This window comes from Haemaphysalis longicornis, unplaced genomic scaffold (genome assembly GCF_048455015.1).
Source record: "Haemaphysalis longicornis isolate Haplotype H1 unplaced genomic scaffold, Haemaphysalis longicornis Haplotype H1 scaffold_10, whole genome shotgun sequence".
NCBI lineage: Eukaryota > Metazoa > Arthropoda > Arachnida > Ixodida > Ixodidae > Haemaphysalis > Haemaphysalis longicornis.
This window is the reverse complement of record NW_027526204.1, coordinates 72117980-72139266: the sequence shown is the minus strand read 5'-3', so window position 1 is coordinate 72139266 and position 21287 is coordinate 72117980. Positions and strand designations below refer to the sequence as shown.

The 21287-nt window shown below is 47.2% G+C and overlaps 1 protein-coding gene across 1 annotated transcript in view; it reads right to left on the bottom strand.

Annotated features, from left to right (window-relative positions):
• The window catches only part of Rab23 (RAS oncogene family member Rab23), a 69037-nt gene extending 63024 nt beyond the window's left edge, over positions 1–6013 (bottom strand). Inside the window, exon 1 of the mRNA XM_077689838.1 lies at positions 5773–6013. The gene's annotated coding sequence lies outside the window, so the exon portion shown is untranslated. The remainder of the gene's footprint in view (positions 1–5772) is intronic.
• Between the last annotated feature and the right edge of the window lie 15274 nt (positions 6014–21287).

Sequence of the window (21287 nt, the reverse complement as noted above, 5' to 3'; positions counted from 1 at the left end):
TCGAAGTGCTTCTTTAATCCCGTAGAGCTCCGCCGACGCAAACGAAGTCGGTCGCTCAAGCCGATATGAAAATGCTTTTTCACTTGATGGAATGAAAATTCCCGTTGAGCTGCACTCAGGTGTTGCCGATCCATCGGTATAAATGTGAGTAGTTGCCGAGTAAAATCTGTTAATGTGTGCAAGCGTCATCTGCAGCAGGCCAATTTGAGGTATATGTTTTTTTAATCAAATCCGGGTATGAATGATTTTATCCGGAGAGGCGTCAGATTCCAGGGCAGGAAGTTCCGTGGCATGGTCGGCGGTGCTTGAGTTGGAATTGGGGCATTAATACTTTTTATTGTTTGTCCAAAGCTAGAATTCGGATTTTGAACCGCAATACGGGACAGGAAATGGGTTCGTGCATGTAGCGTATGCCTCAAATGAACGCGGAGCGTTTCTTGGAGCCGTAGCACGTTCAAGGGGAGGCAACCTGCTTCAGCAGTTGTCCCAGAACATGACGAGCCTTTTGGAAGTCCGAGGCATTTTCTGAGGCAGTTATTACTCTCCGCCTCCACCTTCTTTTGCTTGTAGGTGTCAGTTGCTGCAGGAGAGGAAGGCTATAGCGCAAAAGGCCATCCGCATACGCCTTGAACAGCAAAACCATGGAGCGGCAATCGCTACCCCAGTGGCTGCCAGCAAGATACCCAATAATTTGCGATGCTGTTGATATTCGCTTCCGTAGCCTCTGCACTTCAGGGGCCCAGGAGAGGTTTCTGTCTAAGAGAATACCAAGATATCTTTGGGTCCGTCTGTAATGCAGAGGCCGACCACCCAGGATTAAGGGATATCTATCCATGCATTTGCGAGTGAATGCCATGGCGACGCTTTTTTCTGAGGAAAGATGGAGTCCTTTAGGCACTAGGTACTTTGCAAGCGCCTTCTGAAGTTTGTTTTGCGTTACCCTCCGGGATTTTGATGCACTCCAAATACCGATGTCGTCCGCATAGAGAGTGATCTTGACGCCACGGGGGAGAACACGCTTCAGGTGGATGAGCGTGAGATTAAAAAGTAAAGGGCTTAATACAGCTCCTTGAGGTACTCCTCTTTTTATTTCATGATATGATGTTGGGCCTTCTGCCGTGCACATGAAGAGTTTTCGTCCTTCAAGGTAACTTGAAATCCATACGTATAATCTCCCGCCTAGTCCAAGTGCAATAAGGGATGATAGTATGGCATCGTGATAAACGGAGTCGAATGCTGATTTAACGTCAAGAAACACTGCAACGGGTATATGTCCAGAATGTAGTTCATCTTCAACAGACGATACAAGGGCAATGATGTTGTCAATAGCCGATCTGTTTTGCCGAAATCCATTCATTTGAGGTAGATAAAGTTTTTTGGTTTCCATGTACCAAGTGACCCTCTTAAAAATCTTTTTTTTTTTACATTAATTTTCCAACACAGCTGAGCAAGGCTATCGGTCGAAAGGAGTTGTAGCTTGTCGGTGGTTTTCCAGGTTTTAAGACAGCAGTGATTTTCGCCAGTTTCCAACCAGAGGGGACGATGCCATGTAGCCATGCTCTATTGTAATATTCTAGAAGACGTAGACGGGAGTGCTGAGATAGATGAGAGATGACGAAATCACCTACGACGCAATGGCATTTGAAATCTCAAATGCCCAAATGTCTCTCTCGGTGCTCATTTGGCTCGAATGACATTTGAGCCGAATGGCATTTCAAAACCTAGTGTGGCAGCCCAACCTGGCATTTGAGTCAAATGACATTTGGTTCAAATGACATTTGGACGCTTGTGTAGCAGGGGTATAAAGGCTCGGCGTTTTCACTACTGCAGGCTCTCGGATGCCTAAAGCTTTGATGTCTAAAGCTTTGTTTTTATTGCGCAAGTACGCCCTTCGGCATAAACTAAATGTTCTTCCTTTGTTTATCTTTCCTAGCATGACGTTAATAGAGAATCGTGGCGCTCCTGTCGGTAGCGGCTTCAGCTAAACTAACTAAAAAGGAAAAAAGGAGTTCATAGATTTTCCGTAATAGTTTATACACCAAAGTTGAGGCATGGGATATGGCACGTACATTTTCACTGAGATGACAAACAGTATGACTGAGGCGTGAGAGATCTTGAGATCTTATATGAGGTCGTGATATAAGATCTTATATCAGATATCCTATATCAGGCCTCACGATGGCTGCATGAGGTGCAATATGAATGAGAATCATACATTAATCTCATGCAACGTTATATCACTCCCATACATTTCTCCAGATGAAATATGCCAAAGCGCATTCAACTTTTCGTTATCTCCGCAGCCGAGTAAGACATGCATACTCAACTCAAGGAAGAGCGTTTAATTCCCCACGAGAACTCGAAAAGAAAGCCAAAAGTAATTACATCTCCAATTAAAACACGTTGGCAAAGCGGCTGTACTAATTGTAAGGTTCAGACTTTGTTTTTTTTTCTCTCTCTCTCTCTTTTTGTCTCCCGCCAGCATTCGCTTTCTAGTCACCCCCTTTTGTTTCAGCGAATGTATAGTTGGATAAACCATACTGATCACGCCAGCATCTGTAATACCACCCTCCAATTGCGGCCCCGTTCGGACAACTTCTCGCTTTCTCCGTTCGTTCGGCGTACGCGTTGTCGTCTGCGAAGACTCGTGCCGACAGGCACGCGGAACGAAGCCACGCAGGTGAGCAGACGACCCCACGCTTTTCGCGTACGCCTCACGAGGGGTCCGGCATGGCGTGCCGTGCCGTCACACTTAGGCCTGTCTACGGCTTCGGCACGACATTTCCTCTCTCGGTGCTAGAATCTGGCCGGGGTGTCGACGAAAAACAAAAGAAATGCGCGGGTGCCGTTCCGTTTTCCCTGCTGCGGCAGCACTTTCGTCTGCTAAACGCGGTTTCCTCTCGTCGTGTCGGGAAAGCAGACGATTTCGTGCGTTACCTTGTAACACGAGCATCCACTCCCTTTCCTCTGCTAAAAATGTAAACGGCCACTCGAATGCTTCATTCGCCATGCCCGAAGCCTGACTCGGAAAGTGCCAACAAACTGCACCTCGCTATCGCTACTCCTTTTAGTTTTTAAGGCAAAAACCTTAAGTGCCCCCCATGTGCATGTGCAAAAAACTGGCGTTGTTCCTGCACGGTCGTGGAAATGGCCAACGCTGTAGTACTTTCTAAATTCCCGTTGGAGTACGTTCGGCAGGAAACGTACTGAGGACATCCTGAGGGCGTCGATGGATAATTGAGGATGTTCTTGCCATTTCAGGACGTCTTGAGTATGTTTGGTCCTGTCTGCGGTCGGCTACAATTATTTGTAAACAACACCGTTCTGCTGGCGTTGAGTGAAATATAAGAAAGCACGTCCCGCCAGTCTGCCGGCCAGAGCCAAACACGCCGTGGCATGTCCTTCAAGAAGCGAATGAATACGGCTGGCGAACAATCGGCCCCGGTGTTTTGTTTCGTTTTCTGATAAACAATGGATCGTATGCATACTGTATAAAACGGTGATTACTTGGCCTCTAGAGCCAGCCAGCTGTTTTTTTTTTTTCCTACACTTTTGAACAACACACCGCCTCGGTCGGAACGCCTTGTGCTCGCTTTGCATTGCTCCGCAATAATACAAAAAACAAGCAATAATGTTGATTCCCAGCTAATGATGCCTCAAGGTGAAGTAAAGTAAAAAAAACACGAAGAAAAGAAAAGACACTCCCACACCTGAAGGCCGACTGCCAACGGATCGTTCCATTAAAAACAAAAAAAAACTTTCCATTTCCTTGATATTGATCTCGGGAACAGTAAGGCCAAAGAGAAGAAAATAAAAGCACAACAAGCAATAGCACCAAATACTGGCAGTAGCAATTACTCAACGTCGGAGCTACACTTCAAAGTTGCACGAGCCTCTGGCAACAGAACCCGCAGCAGAAAGTCTTCGCATCTCTGTCTGTCAAGCGCAGAGGATGAGTCAATTTCGGGTACAAGTTTAGAAAAATAAACAGGGAATGATGCTTTGTGGAAACAGTCTCATAACAGAAACAAATGTTTTTTTTTTTCTGTTTGTTTGTTTGCTTGCATATCGTTTAAGCAAGCGTAGGCGTTATGGAACAAAAACTACATGAAGAGTAAGCACTGCTCCATGCGTGTTACACTTTTTCTGAATTTCCGTTGATGTTGATCGCTACTTCTTTCGAATGAAGCAATACTAATTATTTTGACTTTCTACTGCAAGACGACTTTTTTTTCTTTTCTTTTCGTCAATTTTTCTGCTGAAAGTCGGAAAACGAACGTTGTTACACACCTACTACATACAAATAAACATTAATTATTGTAAGCGCGATGCGTTAGGACTCTTGGAGAAGAACTATCACGAAACCACGCACATGACATACCAATTACAACTACTACTACGGAATGCAGCGCAGTGCGACGCGACAATAAAAGTCGTCTGCTACGCGAAAGCGCACATGTGTCGTCTGCTACGCCGTCTGCTACAATCTGGAAACAAGTCGCACGAAAAGGGCTACTATTAAACGGTCAAACGCGTCTAAACAGCCCACCTTCCCTCTCTTTTTACACGTACACCACAGCCCCGCTGCCACTTCTTCTGCAATTATTCCCGCGAAATTTTGTTACGGTCCGGAAAAGATGTATACGCTGATTTCCGCACCTCCGGAAACGTACACACAGCAAACAAAATACCAAATTGCGAGCGGCAAAAAACACGTTTATAAGCGTTCAGGGTTTGAAGGCAGCAAAAAATCCGGAACAAAAACTCGCTGCTCTCGCGACTGCTGCGGAATTTGGACACACAAAAACCTGCTTACTTGACCATCCCGCTCACGTCCGTCGGGTAAAAAGAACGCAAGATAACTTTTTCACTGCTCACTTTCTAACTGCGCGGGCTGGCCCGGCGCGGTCACTCGCGTCCACGGAGGTGGTTCTAAAAGAAAACTCGACGCAATTAAATAAATAAAAAAAAAGACCTGCAAGGCTGGGAAAGGAGGGGGTGGCTAGGACGACATTTCGTTTCACGCTTCTTTGAGCCCCCGCCGGACCGAGCCGGCCGTGTTGAGACAAGCGAAGGCGTCCGAGAAAAAAAAAAAACAGATGAAACCATGAAAGAAACGTAAACAAATGTTTCCAAACAGTCCCAGCTTTGAGCAGCGCTGAAGAAAAGCCAGCAGCGACGCACGCGCGCACGCTTGGAGGATCCGACGGTCGCTGACACACGACCGGTGGCTTTCTCGACCGTACTAGAGTTAATTTGCCTGTTACTTTTTTTTCGTCCTATTTTCTTGTAAACTGTTGTTGACCACAATACCTCGCTAAATACTGCCGCAATTACTGCTTCTTCTTTGCCGTAAACGCTAAGGTAATTTTTTTTTTTTTTCCGGAGCCGATCAAGAAGCAACAGCAGGAGTGTACGATTGGAGACGATGCTGGATGGGCTCTAACTTTATCAAACTACTTTGGTAGTTTGTACTCATAACTTGCAAGGTTTCGCCGCCAGGCTATCAACTTACAGTTGTCGGTGCCAACTTTATTTGATGAATCCTTCTTCAATTCATTCAAATGCCCGCGATCACGTCGCAAACGATTCTATGCTAAAACAGCAACTGACACTCCAGCACCAAAGCTTTCTCTTTCACCCTGTTTGTTTCCTTTCCTGAATTCTGCTGTGGTGTGCGTGTACTACGGGTCTTTTACCACTGCCTTTACCACCCGTCCGCTGGCCGTTGGCGACGCCTCGGAAGCGATTGCCGGTCGAGATCGTACGTACCGTGGTGTGCAGTCTTGGAGATGCGGTTGAAGATGGTGTAATATTCCGATCCGCGATGACTTGTGAAGGCAGTTTGCGGCGGTAGTGTTGGCTTGGACGACGCAGAGTTCACCCGTACGATCACCAGCAAGGAAAACGATTCGCACCGCCCCACGCCACACGAGTACTCTGCGCGGTCGTGGGCCGCCTATGGCCACCGCCTCGGGATGCCCGTCAAACCACTCTGCGCGCTCGCTCACTACCGCGCTTCCACTCACAGCCGCGCCGCCGTACGCGTGGAGCCCAGGTCGGCTAAAGGATGGCGCTAGTGGTGTTTTTCTGAAGAGCAGCGACAACTTTTTTCTGCATAAATGCCGCCATATTTTGTCCAAACCGCGGCGCGTCCTGAGTTCAGTTTCGATTCTAACTTTGTGCAGACGTAACCCCAGAGCGCGATGGATATAAATATCCCAGAAGTGCTTTTCTGAAGAGCAGCGACAACTTTTTTCTACATAAATACCGCCATATTTTGTCCAAACCGTGGCGCGTCAAGAGTTCAGTTTCGATTCTAACTTTGTGCAGACGTAGCCCCAGAGCGCGATGGATAGAAATATCCCGCCCAAATTCAGACAAATTTGGGCTTTTTCTTGCCCTCGGCCGTGTACGCGAGAAACAACGCCAGGCCATAGCGCTCTATTATAATCGTACGCCCGAGCTGCCTTCATTCTGTTTTATCTGCATTTTCCTCAATGTTTTCGCAACTGTACCTGCCCTCCGATTAAATACCAGCCAAGTGTTAAATATTTAGGTGCTCTCTTTGACTCAAAGATGTCCTGGAACATGTGAATCTCCGCAAAGTATCTTACTTGCTTTATTCCCTCGAAGTTCTGTGTCCGATCAATGTTAATTGCGCATGCCGTGGCATAATACAGTCTACTCCGTTACGGCATATGTTGTTTTTATTGTTGTACTGCTTTCTGGCGTAACAAGATTATTGGTATGTTGAAAGGAACCCTTCATATGGTATGCCAATGGACGAAAACCAAAGTGTCTTTGCCTGTTCGCGAATGCACTCATTTGATTCATTGTGTAGGGAGGCTGCTGTTCTGAATTATCTGTACACGCAGGAATTCTGTCACACATACTCCTCTGCTCGTGCCCTGCGTCCACGTGATCGTTTTGTTATACCGCGTGTTCGCACTCATTTTGGGGTACACGCTCGTTCCGTCTATGGCCCGCGTACTTTGGACGAGTTGCCTGATGTCTTTTTTTCTTACATTACCCGCAAGCAAATTAAAGGGACCCAGAAAAGCCTTCTGTAAAAGTTACAAAAGGCCTGTATTGTCGCGTAGCACCAATATAGCGATGCAATGCCGTTGAAATTATTGATCTACATTCAGTATTAGCTGCGCCAGAAGCAATTAAATGCACCTCTCCCCACTTGCCGATCGACTCCTCCTCCCTCTCTGCCTCCTTCAAAGCAGCTAGCTACATTCCTGCGCCTAGGCTCGCGTCAATCACTGCGGACCCGCCTTTGCCGCCTTTGCCTCGGGATCGCGCAGGAAGGAGGAAGAGCAGCCGGAAGCCAATGGCAGTGACGCCGCCGGCGGCCGACCTTGCCGGCGATTGGGCGAATCAGGGGGCGCCTTCGCCGTTGCGTCACCCGCGGTCGCCGTTGCGTCAGCCGCGGTCGGCTCGCTGCGGCGTCGCGTTCATCGGCTGAGAAAGGCGATCTTCAAAAATTGTTTACAAATTATCTGTACAACGTATGGGGCTCACACTTGGCTCAAAAATCCCCCGTTATGTGTTCTACCACCTGAATGCATTTGATTGCCACCTTCACAAAGCTTTTCGGGGTCCCTTTAAGTCGCAGCTTCTCCAGATGCTTACCTAAATTATTTTTTTCTCCCTTCCTCTTATCATTCTTTGTGTGTGTGTGTGTGTGTGTGTGTGTGTGTGTGTGTGTGTGTGTGTGTGTGTGTGTGTGTGTGTGTGTGTGTGTGTGCGTGTGTGTGTGTGTGTGTGTGTGTGTGTGTGTGTGTGCGTGTGCGAGCGCGCGCTATTGCCTTTTACCCGCCGTGGTGGCTCAGTGGCTAAGGCGTTGCGCTGCTGAGCACGAGGTCGCGGGTTCGATTCCCGGCCGCGGCGGCCGCTTTTCTGATGGAGGCGAAAAGCAAAAACGCCCGTGTGTACGAGATTTCGGCGCACGTTAAAGATCCCCAGGTGGTCAAAATTAATCCGGAGCCCTCCACTACGGCGCGCCTCATCGCCTGCGTTGCGTCGGCGCGTTAAACCCCCACAATCAATCAATCAGCGCTATTGCCTTTTGTTTCCTGGAGATTCCTCACCTGCCGGGCCAACAAGCGCACTTTGTGGCTTAGGCAGGCCCGTATTGTTTGTAGATTGTAGACTCAATTATTAACAATAAAATTGCTATTATTATTATTATTAGCGAACTTTTTTAATGTTTTTTCTCGTGTGTCGCTGTCTCTACTTACCTATATATATATATATATATATATATATATATATATATATATATATATATATATATATATATATATATATATATATATATATATATATATATATATATATATATATATATATAGAAATAAGGGTTGGCAGTCGAGAAAACCTCGGAAAGCAAAGGGGAGGATGTGGTAGATCATTGAAACAGATTAAGAATTTGGAAAGAAAGAAAGAAAGTGAAGAAAAAATGCCCGCCAGGTGGGATCCGAACCCACGACCTCCAGAATACCGGTCTGGAGGTATATATATATATATATATATATATATATATATATATATATATATATATATATATATATATACATGCCCCAAGGCTTGCCCCAAGCCGAAACGTTAATACATGTTCGTTCGTTACCCTTTAGTCTTCTCTTTTACTGTATATATACAGTCAAACCCGTTTATAGCGAACTGCAATATGCACCGCGATTAGTTCGATATATCCAATAGTTCCATATAGCCGAATCCGCCTATAACGAGCCTATTGTTACGAGTTCGTAATCCACAGGAGCCCCCCGCCCCCTCCCCAACTCCGCCATCCGCGTATGCAGAAACGAACACAGTACAGTAGCCATTACCATACCAAAATAATCCATTTATTCAAGTAATAAAGCTACTTTCCGCCTTAGCTGCCCACGTTGCAAAAAAAACGGTGATTTTTGTTTTCCCTTTCGTTTTGGCGGCTTCAACTAGCATAGCATTCTCTACACGAAACATTTTTTGCACCAGTTCGAGTCCTCATCCTCAAAAATCTAAGAAGCATTGGCGGAGCACATCGACTGCCGAAAGCGCTTTATTATAAGCGTCGGACGGATTTCACTCGCGACATCATCGGGAACGTTGGCGAGCTCTTCCCACAGTTCACCGATGCTGCTGTCTTGGTGCGGACTCGCTGACAGGGCGGGTTTCGTCGCGAGTCCCGCGCATCGGAAACAGTTACGGAAAGTACTGGGCGTCACGTCGCTCCGTGCGAGGCGCATTGTCTAAGTCGCGGCTCTTGCTCCATGGTCGCGGCCAATCCAGATCTCAATCGCCGCTCGAGATTATGCATTTCGGCGGCCATTCTAGGCGCCAAGAGTTCGATATATCGGATGTGAACTTCGTTATAGGGAATATGTTTCCCATGTATTTTCGTAACTGAATTATTTTTGTTCGATATATAGCATAATTCGCTCTATCCGGGTTCGTTATAGCCGGGTTTGACTATACAGTCAAACCCTGTTATAGCGAACTGTAATATGCACCGTGATTAGTTAGATATATACAATATTTCGATATAGCCGAACCCGTCTATAACAATTTTTTTTATTACGAGTTCGCAATACGCGGCATTCTCCCTGTCATTCCCACGTAGAGAAACAAACCCATGAATTATGTCATTACCTTACACAAAACAATCCATTTATGGCATGGAATAACGCTTCGTTCCGCCTTAACTGCCCATTTCACAAAAGAGCGGTGATTTTTGTTTTCACTTTCGTTTTGGCGGAGACGTCGTTTGCGCCAGTTCAAGTCCGTGTCGTTCAATATCAAAGTAATATTGGCCGAGCACATGAACTGGCGAAAGCGCTTCATTAACCTTCATGAAAGCACCGAAGAGGCTGAGAATGTCCCTTGTGACATTTTCAGTCTCTTCGGTACTTTCAGCAGCACCAGCTTCCATGACATCAGTGACGCTGTCTGTGCCTGAGGGGTTCACAGTGACGGCAAAGTCGTCGTTGACACTCAGGAAATCGTCAAAGGACACTCCTTTCGGCACAGCATCTGGAACGTAGACGAGCTCTTCACGCAGATCGCCGGTGGTGCCGTCTTGGTCCGGACTTGCTGATTGCATGTGCTCCGTCGTGAATCCCGCGCGTCGGAAACAGTTACGGAAGGTGTCAGGCGTCACGTCACTCCATGCGAGGCTCAACATCTCAATCGTGGCCAATCAGCATCTCAATCGCCTCTCCTAGGCCATGCATTTAGGTGGCAATTGTAGGCGCACCGAGTTTGGTATATCCGATGTGAACATCGTTATAAAGAATATGTTTCGCATGCATTTTCGTAACAGAATTTCTTTTTGTCGATATATAGCATAATTCGCTCTATCCGGGTTCGTTATAATCGGGTTTGACTGTATATATATATATATATATATATATATATAGCGAATCATAATGAGGGGCTCGTTGAAATAATACAGAAATAAGTATTGGCAGTCTAAAATGACAAGGAAAGCGAAGGGGAGGAGGCGGTAGGTCATTGAAAGAGAAATAGAATTTTGGAAGAAAGAAAAAAAGTGGAGAAAAAGTGCCCGGCAGGTGGAATCCGAACCCACGACCTCCAGAATACGCGCCTGGTGCGATGGCCACTACGCTACCGGCGGGGCTGTATTTCCTCTCCACGCTTAAAGGAGCCATGAAGACAAAATACAAGTTGGGTTTATTAGAAAGACTGCTTAGTCCCGATAACAATGATACCAATATCATCGCAATCTTCGAACAAATAACGGATACATTAAAGAAAATGTTTGAAGCAGTCGCGACCCCCTAGCCAATTTCCCGCAACTTTTCTATGACGTCACGGAACCTTGTTTGTGCGATTGGCGGCCGCCTAAGAGACCTGTCGCGACGACACATGACTGGACGTCTGTAATGGGGCCTCTAGTTCCATTTTACCGCATCACTTGAATGCTAACGTGCAGTTAACGCACTGAAAATTATGTTTTATTGTTGGCCCGTATGACGTCATTCTTGCTCATAACACGTCACTGTGGCGCAAAATTTGAAAGTTTTTAAATACTTCTTGCTTTTTTTTCGTTAAAAAAACATCTTTTGTGGCTCTAATGGAGCTGAGTGAGATACTGAATCCTCGTTCTTTCAAATTAAACAAAGTTGTATTTTCTCTTCATGGCTCCTTTAAGGGTAATAGCCAGCGCCACTCGGATTACTCGGGGTGAACGGGACCTTCTTTTTTACCTCCGGGCCGTGACTCGAGCGTCTACGACATGTCGAGAGTGGTCGAATAGCCAGCGCCACTCGGACTACTCGGGGTGAAGGGGACGTTCTTTTTTTACCCCTGAGCCGTGACTCGAGCGTCTACGACATGTCGAGAGTGGTCGACCACTCTCGACATGTCGTAGATGCTCGAGTCACGGCTCAGGGGTAAAAAAGAACGTCCCCTTCACCCCGAGTAGTCCGAGTGGCGCTGGCTATTACCCTTAAGAGTAGACAACAAATCCCTTAACATAAATACCCGAGAAAGTGGAGAGGGAAAACAGCCCCGCCGGTAGCGTAGTGGTCATCGCACCAGGTGCGTATTCGGGAGGTCGTGGGTTCGGATCCCACCTGGCGGGCATTTTTCTCCACTTTCTTTCTTACAAAATTCTTTATCGGTTTCAATGACCTACCGCCTCCTCCCCTTCGCTTTCCTTGGCATTATTGACTGCCAATCTTTGTTTCTGTATATATATATATATATATATATATATATATATATATATATATATATATATATATATATATATATATATAGTATGTGTGTGTGTGTGTGTCAGAGCGTGTAATTTTTGTTCAACGTAAGAAATGATATTTTGTGAGAGATGCGCATACCTTGCGTCGCCAGTTTCCTTTTGTTTTTGTTTTGTGCGCCAGCACAAAGCGCCCCCCCCCCCCCCCCTGGCTGTTCCTGGGCACAATAACAAACATTCATTCATTCATTCATTCATTCATTCATTCATTCATTATTATTGGGCGCTCCAGGCCTTTCAAAAACCACCAGTGGTACTAGTGGAACTGTGTGGCGTATACCACCACCAGCGGAACGCCGCGCAGTGCGTTGTTGTTAAAATCTTTTATTCAGAAAAGGGAAGGCCGGAGTTGGGAGAGGGAGGAAAGTGCGGAAGATTTATCGATTAAAGGGGCTCGTATGTCGTCAGTTCATGGTTGGAGGCGGCATGAGTTTTTCACAGGGGAGTTGTTCAGAACTAAATGTTCTATAGTCAAACCCGACTATAACCCGGATAGAGCGAATTATGCTATATATAAAAAACAAAAACAAATAAGTTACGGAAATACACGTGAAACATATTCCTTAAACGAACTTCACATCTGATGTATCGAACTCGGCGTGCCCAGAATGGCCGCCAAAATTCATGGTCTCGGAGCGGCGATTGAGATGTTGATTGGCCGCGACCACTGAGCAAAGGCCACGACTGAGACATTGCGCCTCGACACTTTCCGTAACTGTTTTCGACGCGCGGGACTCACGACGGAACTCGCCCGTTCAGCGAGTCCGGACCAAGTGTCAAGACATCAGCATCGGTGAACTGTGGGAAGAGCTCGGCAACGGAGTATCCTTCGAAAATTTCCTGAGTGTCGACGACGACGTTGCCGTCACTGTGAGCCCCTCGGACGCGGGCCCCGTCAGCAGTACCGTCGTAATGCTGATGAAAAGCACCGAGGAGGGCGAGGATGTCGCGAGTGAAAGCCGTCCGACGCTTACTAAAGTGCTTTCGGCTGTCGATGTCCTCCGGCAATATTTCTTCGATATTGAAGGACACGGACTCGAACTGGTGCAAACAATGTTACGTATAAAGAATGCTGTGCTAGTTGACGCTGCCAAAACGAAAGGGAAAGCAAAAATCACCGCGTTTTTTGCAAGTGGGCAGTTAAGTCCGAAAGTATTTTTATTATTTGCAATAAACGGATTGTGTTGTGTATGGTAATGCGGTACTTTATTTTGTTCGTTTCTGCATACGGGGATGGCGGGGGAGGGGGGGGGGCGTTCCCGGGTATTGCGAACTCGTAACAATAAACTCGTTATAGGCGGGTTCGGTTACATCGAACTATTGGATACATCGAACTAATCGTGGCGCATATTGCAGTTCGCTATAACCGGTTTTGACTGTATTCACTGGTGTAGGCCACAACTGGCGCTAGACCGCTCTTAGTGGCGGACTGTGTAGGGACCGGGCAGCTGGACGGGTGGCGCCACCGCTCGGCGCTCCCCTCGTTAGTGGAATGAGCCGGTGCATTGGACTACACAGCCTACCGTCATTTTTGTTGTGTTTGCTTCGGTGCTTTGAATGTTTTGGTGGTGCTGTGAGCGGACATGTGAGATGAAACGAAGTCTAGACAGATGTGTTGGATTCTTAGATGCAGTAACGGCTACGTAAACTTGTCGGACGCTTCTAAATTTGGGTATCGGCTACAATGGCATGAGCGCTTTTTGCAGCGATCTACGATTGGCTCCACCCGTTCTGAGTACGAATAAAAGTACTATTATTACTATTCTTTCTTCTTAAATGTACTAATGGCTACTGTTGCGACCGGGCGGGGGCACCCGATCCGAGCTCCGTGGCCTCCGACATACGAGTGGTAGCGTGTATGATGCGAATGGCCAGCCGCTGTTGCAGCCGTGAAGAAGTCCAGAAGCCGTAGGCTAACGGTGAGCCGAAGCCAAAGAACAATGCCCCGACGGGCGAGGTTACAATACAGGACTCGAGCAGAGCGACAACATCGATTCGCTGCTCTAACAGGCAGGAATGAGTTACAACGCTTGGGCAGCTCTATTTATACCCAAAAGCGATGACGGTCAAACGCAACATGCGGGAACACGCCATGAACGTCACAGACACACACAACACTCTTTCCAGTGTTCGTTAGTCGTCGGTAGCCTCCGCGCACGTTGAGTCCGAGAGAGGGGAGAGAGGAGGACTCCGTTGCGATCGTCGGGGCCTCTGTGTCCTTGAAGAGCGTGGAGACGAGCCTCGCAGGCAGCCGCCGAAGTTTTGAAATGCGCGAGAGCAAAGCGTCTGACGCGGCTTGTCGCAACTTGTTGCCAACATGGTGGCGCGTGTTTTCAAAGGCGCACGAGTGGCTTCGCTGCACAGCCTAGGAGTGATGCGGGGAAGTACTGCGGCGCTGGCCGATTCGTAACACTACATAAACTGGTTTGACACTTCTAAGTTTGGGAATGAGCGCTTTTGCAGTGCTCTGCGCATGGCTCCGCGCGATCTGAGTAGGAATAAAACTGTTAGGAATGTTAGAATTCATTTCTACCACTTTAAATTATCTTCACTGGTTTCAATGACTACGGTTTCCACGCCAGCTTTAGCGCTGGGATACCTCGATACGTGTGCTTTGAAGAGAAAGGCACTTGGGTGCGAGATGGATTATCGTGTAGCCGTAGAAATGTTGCGGCAGTTTGCACTTTCTTTCTGTAACCCTGAGCTTTGTGCCTTCGGTTTTGGTGAGAGACAATGTGATAGCATGGGAGCCTGAAAGCCGAAGTGGAACTCCCACGTTTGTGGTGGTCATTTTATCAAGAGCCAGTTATTAACCGACCCAACAGCCCAAGCTACAAACCATCCCTCCTCGCCTTCCCGTTTTACCACCTGCGTGGAACAAAGGCTGCAACCGATAGTTTAAAAATGTGGCAGTGTTAACGTCAGCCGGTGTTCTTTATTGCTGAAGTATACTTTACAGAGTACCTGAAAAATCGCGTAATGCCTTGTGAAGACACCAAAAACGCGCGATTAGTTGCCTCAAATATGGGTGCATCAGCCCGAGTCCTCCGGCACAGACACATTTCCGACACGCTGGAAAAAGTTTAGGCTTGGAGAGGGGTGCATGGAAGTTATAAATTAAACAGCAAAATAATCTAGCCCTCCGTCTAATGATTACGATGGTTGAACGCAAAGCTTTCTTTGTTTCGAAATCGAATGGGAATAGGTCAAACAAAGTCAAAGGCCCTGCGATCCAAAAGACCAAACTGCGTGCTGGTCAGATTCAATGCTCGACTAGCCAAAGTTTAAATCAAGAAGGCAACCAAGGACACACACCAGAAAGCTTTGCGATAAACCATCATCGTCGTTAGACGGAGTAGTGCATGATTTTTCAAGCGGAGGTGGCAGCTTGTAAACCGACCGCAGCATCCAGTTGTGAAACTGAGTACAGGTTTCGGGCACCCTCCTGTCTCGCGTCCTTCAGCCACGCAGGAAATGGTTTTTGAAAAACCATTTACCAACTAGCCAGCAACCATTGCAATTCTTGTAAAGCAATGCTTCTCTACGACAAGCGATAACGTTCTACTATCATGCGGTACTTATTCTGTAAACGATTCCCGAATCCAGTCTATGCGCACTTGAATGCCATAGAATTTCAGGGCCATTGTTTGCCTGATAATTTGGTTTACTGAATGGTTCGTAGGACATGGTCGTTGAAGTTCTTGAAATACTTGGTAGAAATCGCTTAATATTCTGACCTTTTTTCGTATGGGTTGATGATGGTCATACAAGAAGTAGAAAACAGTAATTTTGGAGCACCGGGCTCTCATAATGGTTTGGTCATCCGGGGAAACCCAAGAAATATCGACATTTGGTGGTTTCCGGCTGGCATCAGTATAAATATCGATTTTGTCGGATTGTATAGTGGTTAACAGCATGTGACAACGTTTCTGTCTTGAGGCAACCGTTGTGCAGGCGTTGTGGTGGATTGTCGTTGGTTCGTTCAGGAGAGATCGTTGCTCCTCTGCGCAGTTCGAAGTTTATTAGAAATTTAAGCTTGCAAATACAGTGCGTCAATTTGTAAGAAATACAGAAAGCGCTCCCATAGTTTGTCACTGAGGGGGGACTTCTTGTTAGGAAGTGCATTAGATGAGGTAAAAAATGGGCAGTCAGAATAACTAAGCAGAAATATAACGCAGATTCATACGCAAACCAATTGGACATAGAAAGCGCGCACACAATGCGATGATAATCGTTCATCACTGATAAGGTCGAACATTGACATTGACAGTGGTGGTTGGAAAGAAAAAAAGCATACATCAAGAATGATAGAAGAAAAGGAGTTGAATTTCGACGAAACAGCCTCGGCTGATTAGTGAATCGCCAATAAAAGCATACAGAATATACATGAAAACAAAATTATTGCAAATCCACTTTCCAAAATAAACTCAGTGCGCACTGGCTCGACGGTGACGTGGCTCTGCGCATGTCCAGGCGTTGCCTAGCAGCACGCGCGCATTCTGATAGTGTTTTATTTCTGAAGCACGCGGCGCGCTCTTTTTCTTCGCGCGTTATGGAACGCGTAGCATTCACTGGGAATTTAGGAGCCAAAATTTTCGCGCGCGTGTTTCTTTTTTTTTAATGCAGAGCATTTGTATAACTCACGATGTCACCCGGCGTTGGCGTGCCTCGGCGTCCGCAACAGCCGTTCCAGGTGCGCCCTCTCCCCCACTCCTCCTCTCCCGCATCACGCTACCCTCCTCGCTCTCAACAACAGTTCCGCACCCCTCCCCCTACACCATATAAAAAAATAATACTTACCGGCGCCTGGTTTCGATCCCACGACCCTGCGGGCGGAACGCAAGGTACATGGTGCTCTACCCACTGCGCCACAAAGCCGACACAGAATGGAAGGCTACGAACGCGCCTTATATCCTTGACTCATTCAAACTACGTCAAGAAGCTGCTGATACAACGCATTCACTACCTGTGGGCGGAACGCAATTGGTACATGGTGCTCTTCCCACTGCGCCACAAAACCGACACAGAATGAAAGGCTACGAACGCGCCTTATATCCTTGACTCATTCAAACTACGTCAAGAAGCTGCTGATACAACGCATTCACTACCTGTGGGCGGAACGCAATTGGTACATGGTGCTCTTCCCACTGCGCCACAAAACCGACACAGAATGAAAGGCTACGAACGCGCCTTATATCCTTGACTCATTCAAACTACGTCAAGAAGCTGCTGATACAACGCATTCACTACCTGTGGGCGGAACGCAATTGGTACATGGTGCTCTTCCCACTGCGCCACAAAACCGACACAGAATGAAAGGCTACGAACGCGCCTTATATCCTTGACTCATTCAAACTACGTCAAGAAGCTGCTGATACAACGCATTCACTACCACCAACTCCACAAACACTAAACGTTAACGCAATACACCCACCCCCTATGCGACGCATTTACTCGAGTCCCACTCGCGGGGAGATGGGCCCTTTTTTTTCACTGGGCCTTTTTCAAATTGATGAACGACTTTAAAGGAGAGGTTTCTCGTACTCGATCTTACCCGCGCTGCTCACTGCGCATGCGCCAATCTGCTGTTATCCCAGCAATCATGTCCCGCCTGTTTCACAACTCACGCATGAGAGTAGCCCCGTTTTTATCTTTACCCCATTAACCAAACCGCTACCGCTCAGTGACTGGAATTCACGCAGTGTGGTCAGAGATCAAGCCCAAATAACTAAAAAACTTAGATTTCGAGGTCGAAGGAGTCGGAAGCAACGCCTGCGGTGGAAACTTGCATTGAATGCCATAAGTTAAGGGCGAGCTTCAAACAAAAAATAAACACAAGCAATAGGTCATTACTAACCGTTCACTAACCGTTCACGAATGCGCCTGAATAAACGTGTGCTACATTTTTATTTTCACTCCATTGAAAAAAATTATCTAGCTGTGTTTGTCGCCAGAAAACCACGAATGTCTATTTAGGGCGACGTCAAATATCCTGAGAAGTTCCTGATCGTTGACGAATGGACCTTTTATGACCTCTGATGGCACCCGGGAACTTTTCAGATGACCAGGTAATCCAGAACGGCGATATTTAATGAGGACAAACTCTTGAGAAATTTTCAGTTTGCTGCATTAACCAAACGCTGTCGAAGGCGAAAATACATGGTAGAAAGAAGCAGCTTCTATTCCAACTTTCGCGAAAACTACAAGGCAGGGGTGCATCATGCTGAAATGGGAGGTTAAAGGGAAATTTAAATTTTTGGTAATACGAGGCAGGACGTGGTGGTAAGGTAGTGTCGACGTGCGCAACAATCCAGAGAATTCTCTGGTGCGATTCTCGAGAATCTGGGGCCATTTAAAAATACTTTTGTAAATGGCTGTGTGCAAATGGATGCACCATCAGCCAGTCGCGAGAAGATGGTTTTAATAATGCCAAATTTCCTAGAGCTGTCTGTATTGGTCTGCACGTGACCTTAGGTAACAACTTTACCCACGCATGCAGAATACGTCATTCGAAAATTGCCTTTGATCCTGTTGATGCTTGTCTTGAACCACTGCGCGGCAACCGTTTAACCGATCTTAAATTCTCAAACTACCCTTTTGAGAAGTTTTTAAACCGTACGTGGTAGAAGGATCTGGAAGAACCAGTTCACCGTAACTGTGGTTACAAAATTGCTAAGCGAAATAGAAACTACGTGAAGGCTTCTGGTTCAATCACATGTCGAGATCTTCCACCTTTGAGCCATGGGAGACATACCTACTGAGCTCCGAACCAGAGCAGGCTCTGCGCCCAAGCAGCCTCGGATGCCACCCGTGCTCAAGGGCCACGGGCCACAGTTTGGGGCTGCAAGTGTTCCTGGGATCTCCCACTTCCCGCACTCCCTTTCTTAGGGTGCGTTCGATTGAGCCTGCAGCCCTCGAACCAGGGGCGGTATTCTCGTGTTTTGCCCCTTTTGCGTCCCTTTCATCGTGACGTACTTCCGGTTAAGCAGTGGGCCTTTGATTCAAATACCGTAACTGCTCTTGCAAACGCATTTTAAAGAACTAAAACCGTATCAAAGTATCTTTTATGTGTTTATTTGAAGGTATTTTGAAAAACTAAACGCGATGAATTTTTTTTTTTTTTGTTACGACGTTGAAAGTTTTCAGCGCAAGGGGAGGAACGTCCAAAGAAGGCAGCTGCAGTCAGCTGTTTCCTTGTGATAGTGAATTGTAAACAATGGTGCGGCTACTCTGTTTTTCGCGGTTGGACTCCGTTTTGAGGTCGGTGACAATGCCCGTGCATCAAGTTATAACCATCCAGTAACGTATTTTGGCATCGACGCACTTGTGGCATGCTGACGCGGGCTTTTCCAAGGATCTGGAATGGTGCTTTACGTCGTATACATTTTTGTGGTGCTCTACGAGTGAAAAAATGTGTAAGAGGGGGGGTTTTCATTTCTTAACGACGTACCTGTTGCGCGAGGAGTCTACGAACGTTAAGCTTATAGTATGTGTATGCGTAAAGTACCAATAAAAGGTTCTAAATGTCATCCGGAGTGCTTGTGTAATTTTGGTCGTCTGCTCGACAGCTATCAAGCTCGCAGACGATCGCTTATTCCATTGCACCTGCTGACCGTTAGCTAGCTCGCAGACAATCGTTTATTTCACTGTGTGATGGCGGCGGCGTAGATGCACAGGCTCACGGAGGGCTGCGACAGCGATATCGTTCCTTCGTTACCGACCGCTGACCGAGAGTCACCGATAGCGAAGAAACGAAGGGCGCATAATAACACTTGCACCTCGACGCTGAGCCCGCGCGCCGGCCGACCAAGTTCGTCCCGGAGCTCGTAGCACAGCCAGCGCACGGTCCTCTTTGAGAGGTGGAAATTCTGGCAGAATGCTTCTCGGGGCATATCGAACGCGTTTACATTGCTTCTCGACCGCTTGTTCTGCCGGCGAGCCAACAACAAGGCGATAATCAGCGCATTCATGGCTGCTTCCAAAAACCGTCGAAATTCAAATCGCAGCTGTTCGAAGAAGCCGCGGTAAAGAGTAGGTCCGCCGCGCTTGCGTTACGCCACATCCGGTTGTTTGTTTTTAGCCAATCAGGGCTCGCTCAAAAGGGACAGAAAAGCGACAAAACACGAGAATACCGCCCCAGGTCAGAGCAATTTGGGGTGGGTTCCGCCATCCTGCACGAACAACGGAACCAGTCCTGCACTTCTTTTAGGGCGAAGCTGTATACGCAATGGCAATGGCCAGAATCCAGCAGATCCTCTCTGAGGACGTAGAGCAACAATTTTTAGCGGTGGATATATATCAGTTTATGTATATTAAGTGCCTTAGCACATGGGTCATGACGGATGATGAATGGCCTTTAGACCCCTCGCCACCGCCTCTCTCACAATTCCAATCGGCTGATAATGGTGCTAGCACCGTTATCAGAAGTTGAACTTTCAGCTCTCTATGGGAAGGACGGACGGGCGCGTGTCGTTCGCTCGGAGGAATGAGGGAGCGCCGGCGCGTACAGAAGCGCCAATGTCATGAAAACAACTGGAATCCGTTGCCGCATAACATGCAGCCGCCGCCGTTGGCGCCTTAAGTTCCACCTAGTCGATTAGCTGCGAATCCCTCCCGGATGAAGAACAACTTACCCACTTGGAACGCGCAAGTTGGCCCCAACATAGTTAGAGCTTCGCTGGCTTCCATCTTCACAGAGTGGAAGGGCTGTAATTTGTTTTTGTTTCCTCTGCTCCTCCTAGCCTCACTAAATAAAGGATTTTATTTATTGCACCCGTCTGCACCACCGGTGAGTCGAAAGAAGCAGTTCAGGTGCCGCGAACTGCCCTACTGAAACGAATGGCGAAGTGCTGCGCCGCTTGTACGGCTTGAACTGGTGCATATGCTGCAGGTGAATCAAACGGACCCGTAGCAGCCGTAGACGTCTCTTCGATTTGGCCTGCACTTTCTGCACGAGTTCAGAATGAGTACAGCCAGTTGAGGGCAGGCGCCGCCACTGCGGAACCAGTCCTGCACTTTTGTCGTCTGCTTCTGCACCTCCTCCCTGGGAGGTGCAGGGCATAGTATTAAACTCTATGGTGCAGGGAAAGCCATGAACTCATCCCGGCTCATCCCGCACTCTCTGCACCGTCGGTAAATCGAAGAGAAAAGTGCAGGCGCCGCACGCTGCACTCGAAAATCGAAGAAGCGAGTGCTGTACTACCTGAATGAGTGCAGCGCGTGAACCAAAATCGAATCTAAAGTTTTTTTTTTAACATCATCATCATCATCACACCAAGACTAGCCTACTAGATTCGACTTGTGTTGGCTCGTTTAAACGTTTTGCCTACGTCAGCTCTACATAAACAAATAAAGTTTCCAACTAATGTGCCGCTTGTTGAGCTTCTTATGACTTACATTTTAAACTCACAAAATTTCAGACTGTAAAATACCACTTGCACTCAATTTTTGTTGTTACTGTATCTGGCATGATGGCTCTTTACGGTGCTTGCGGCTG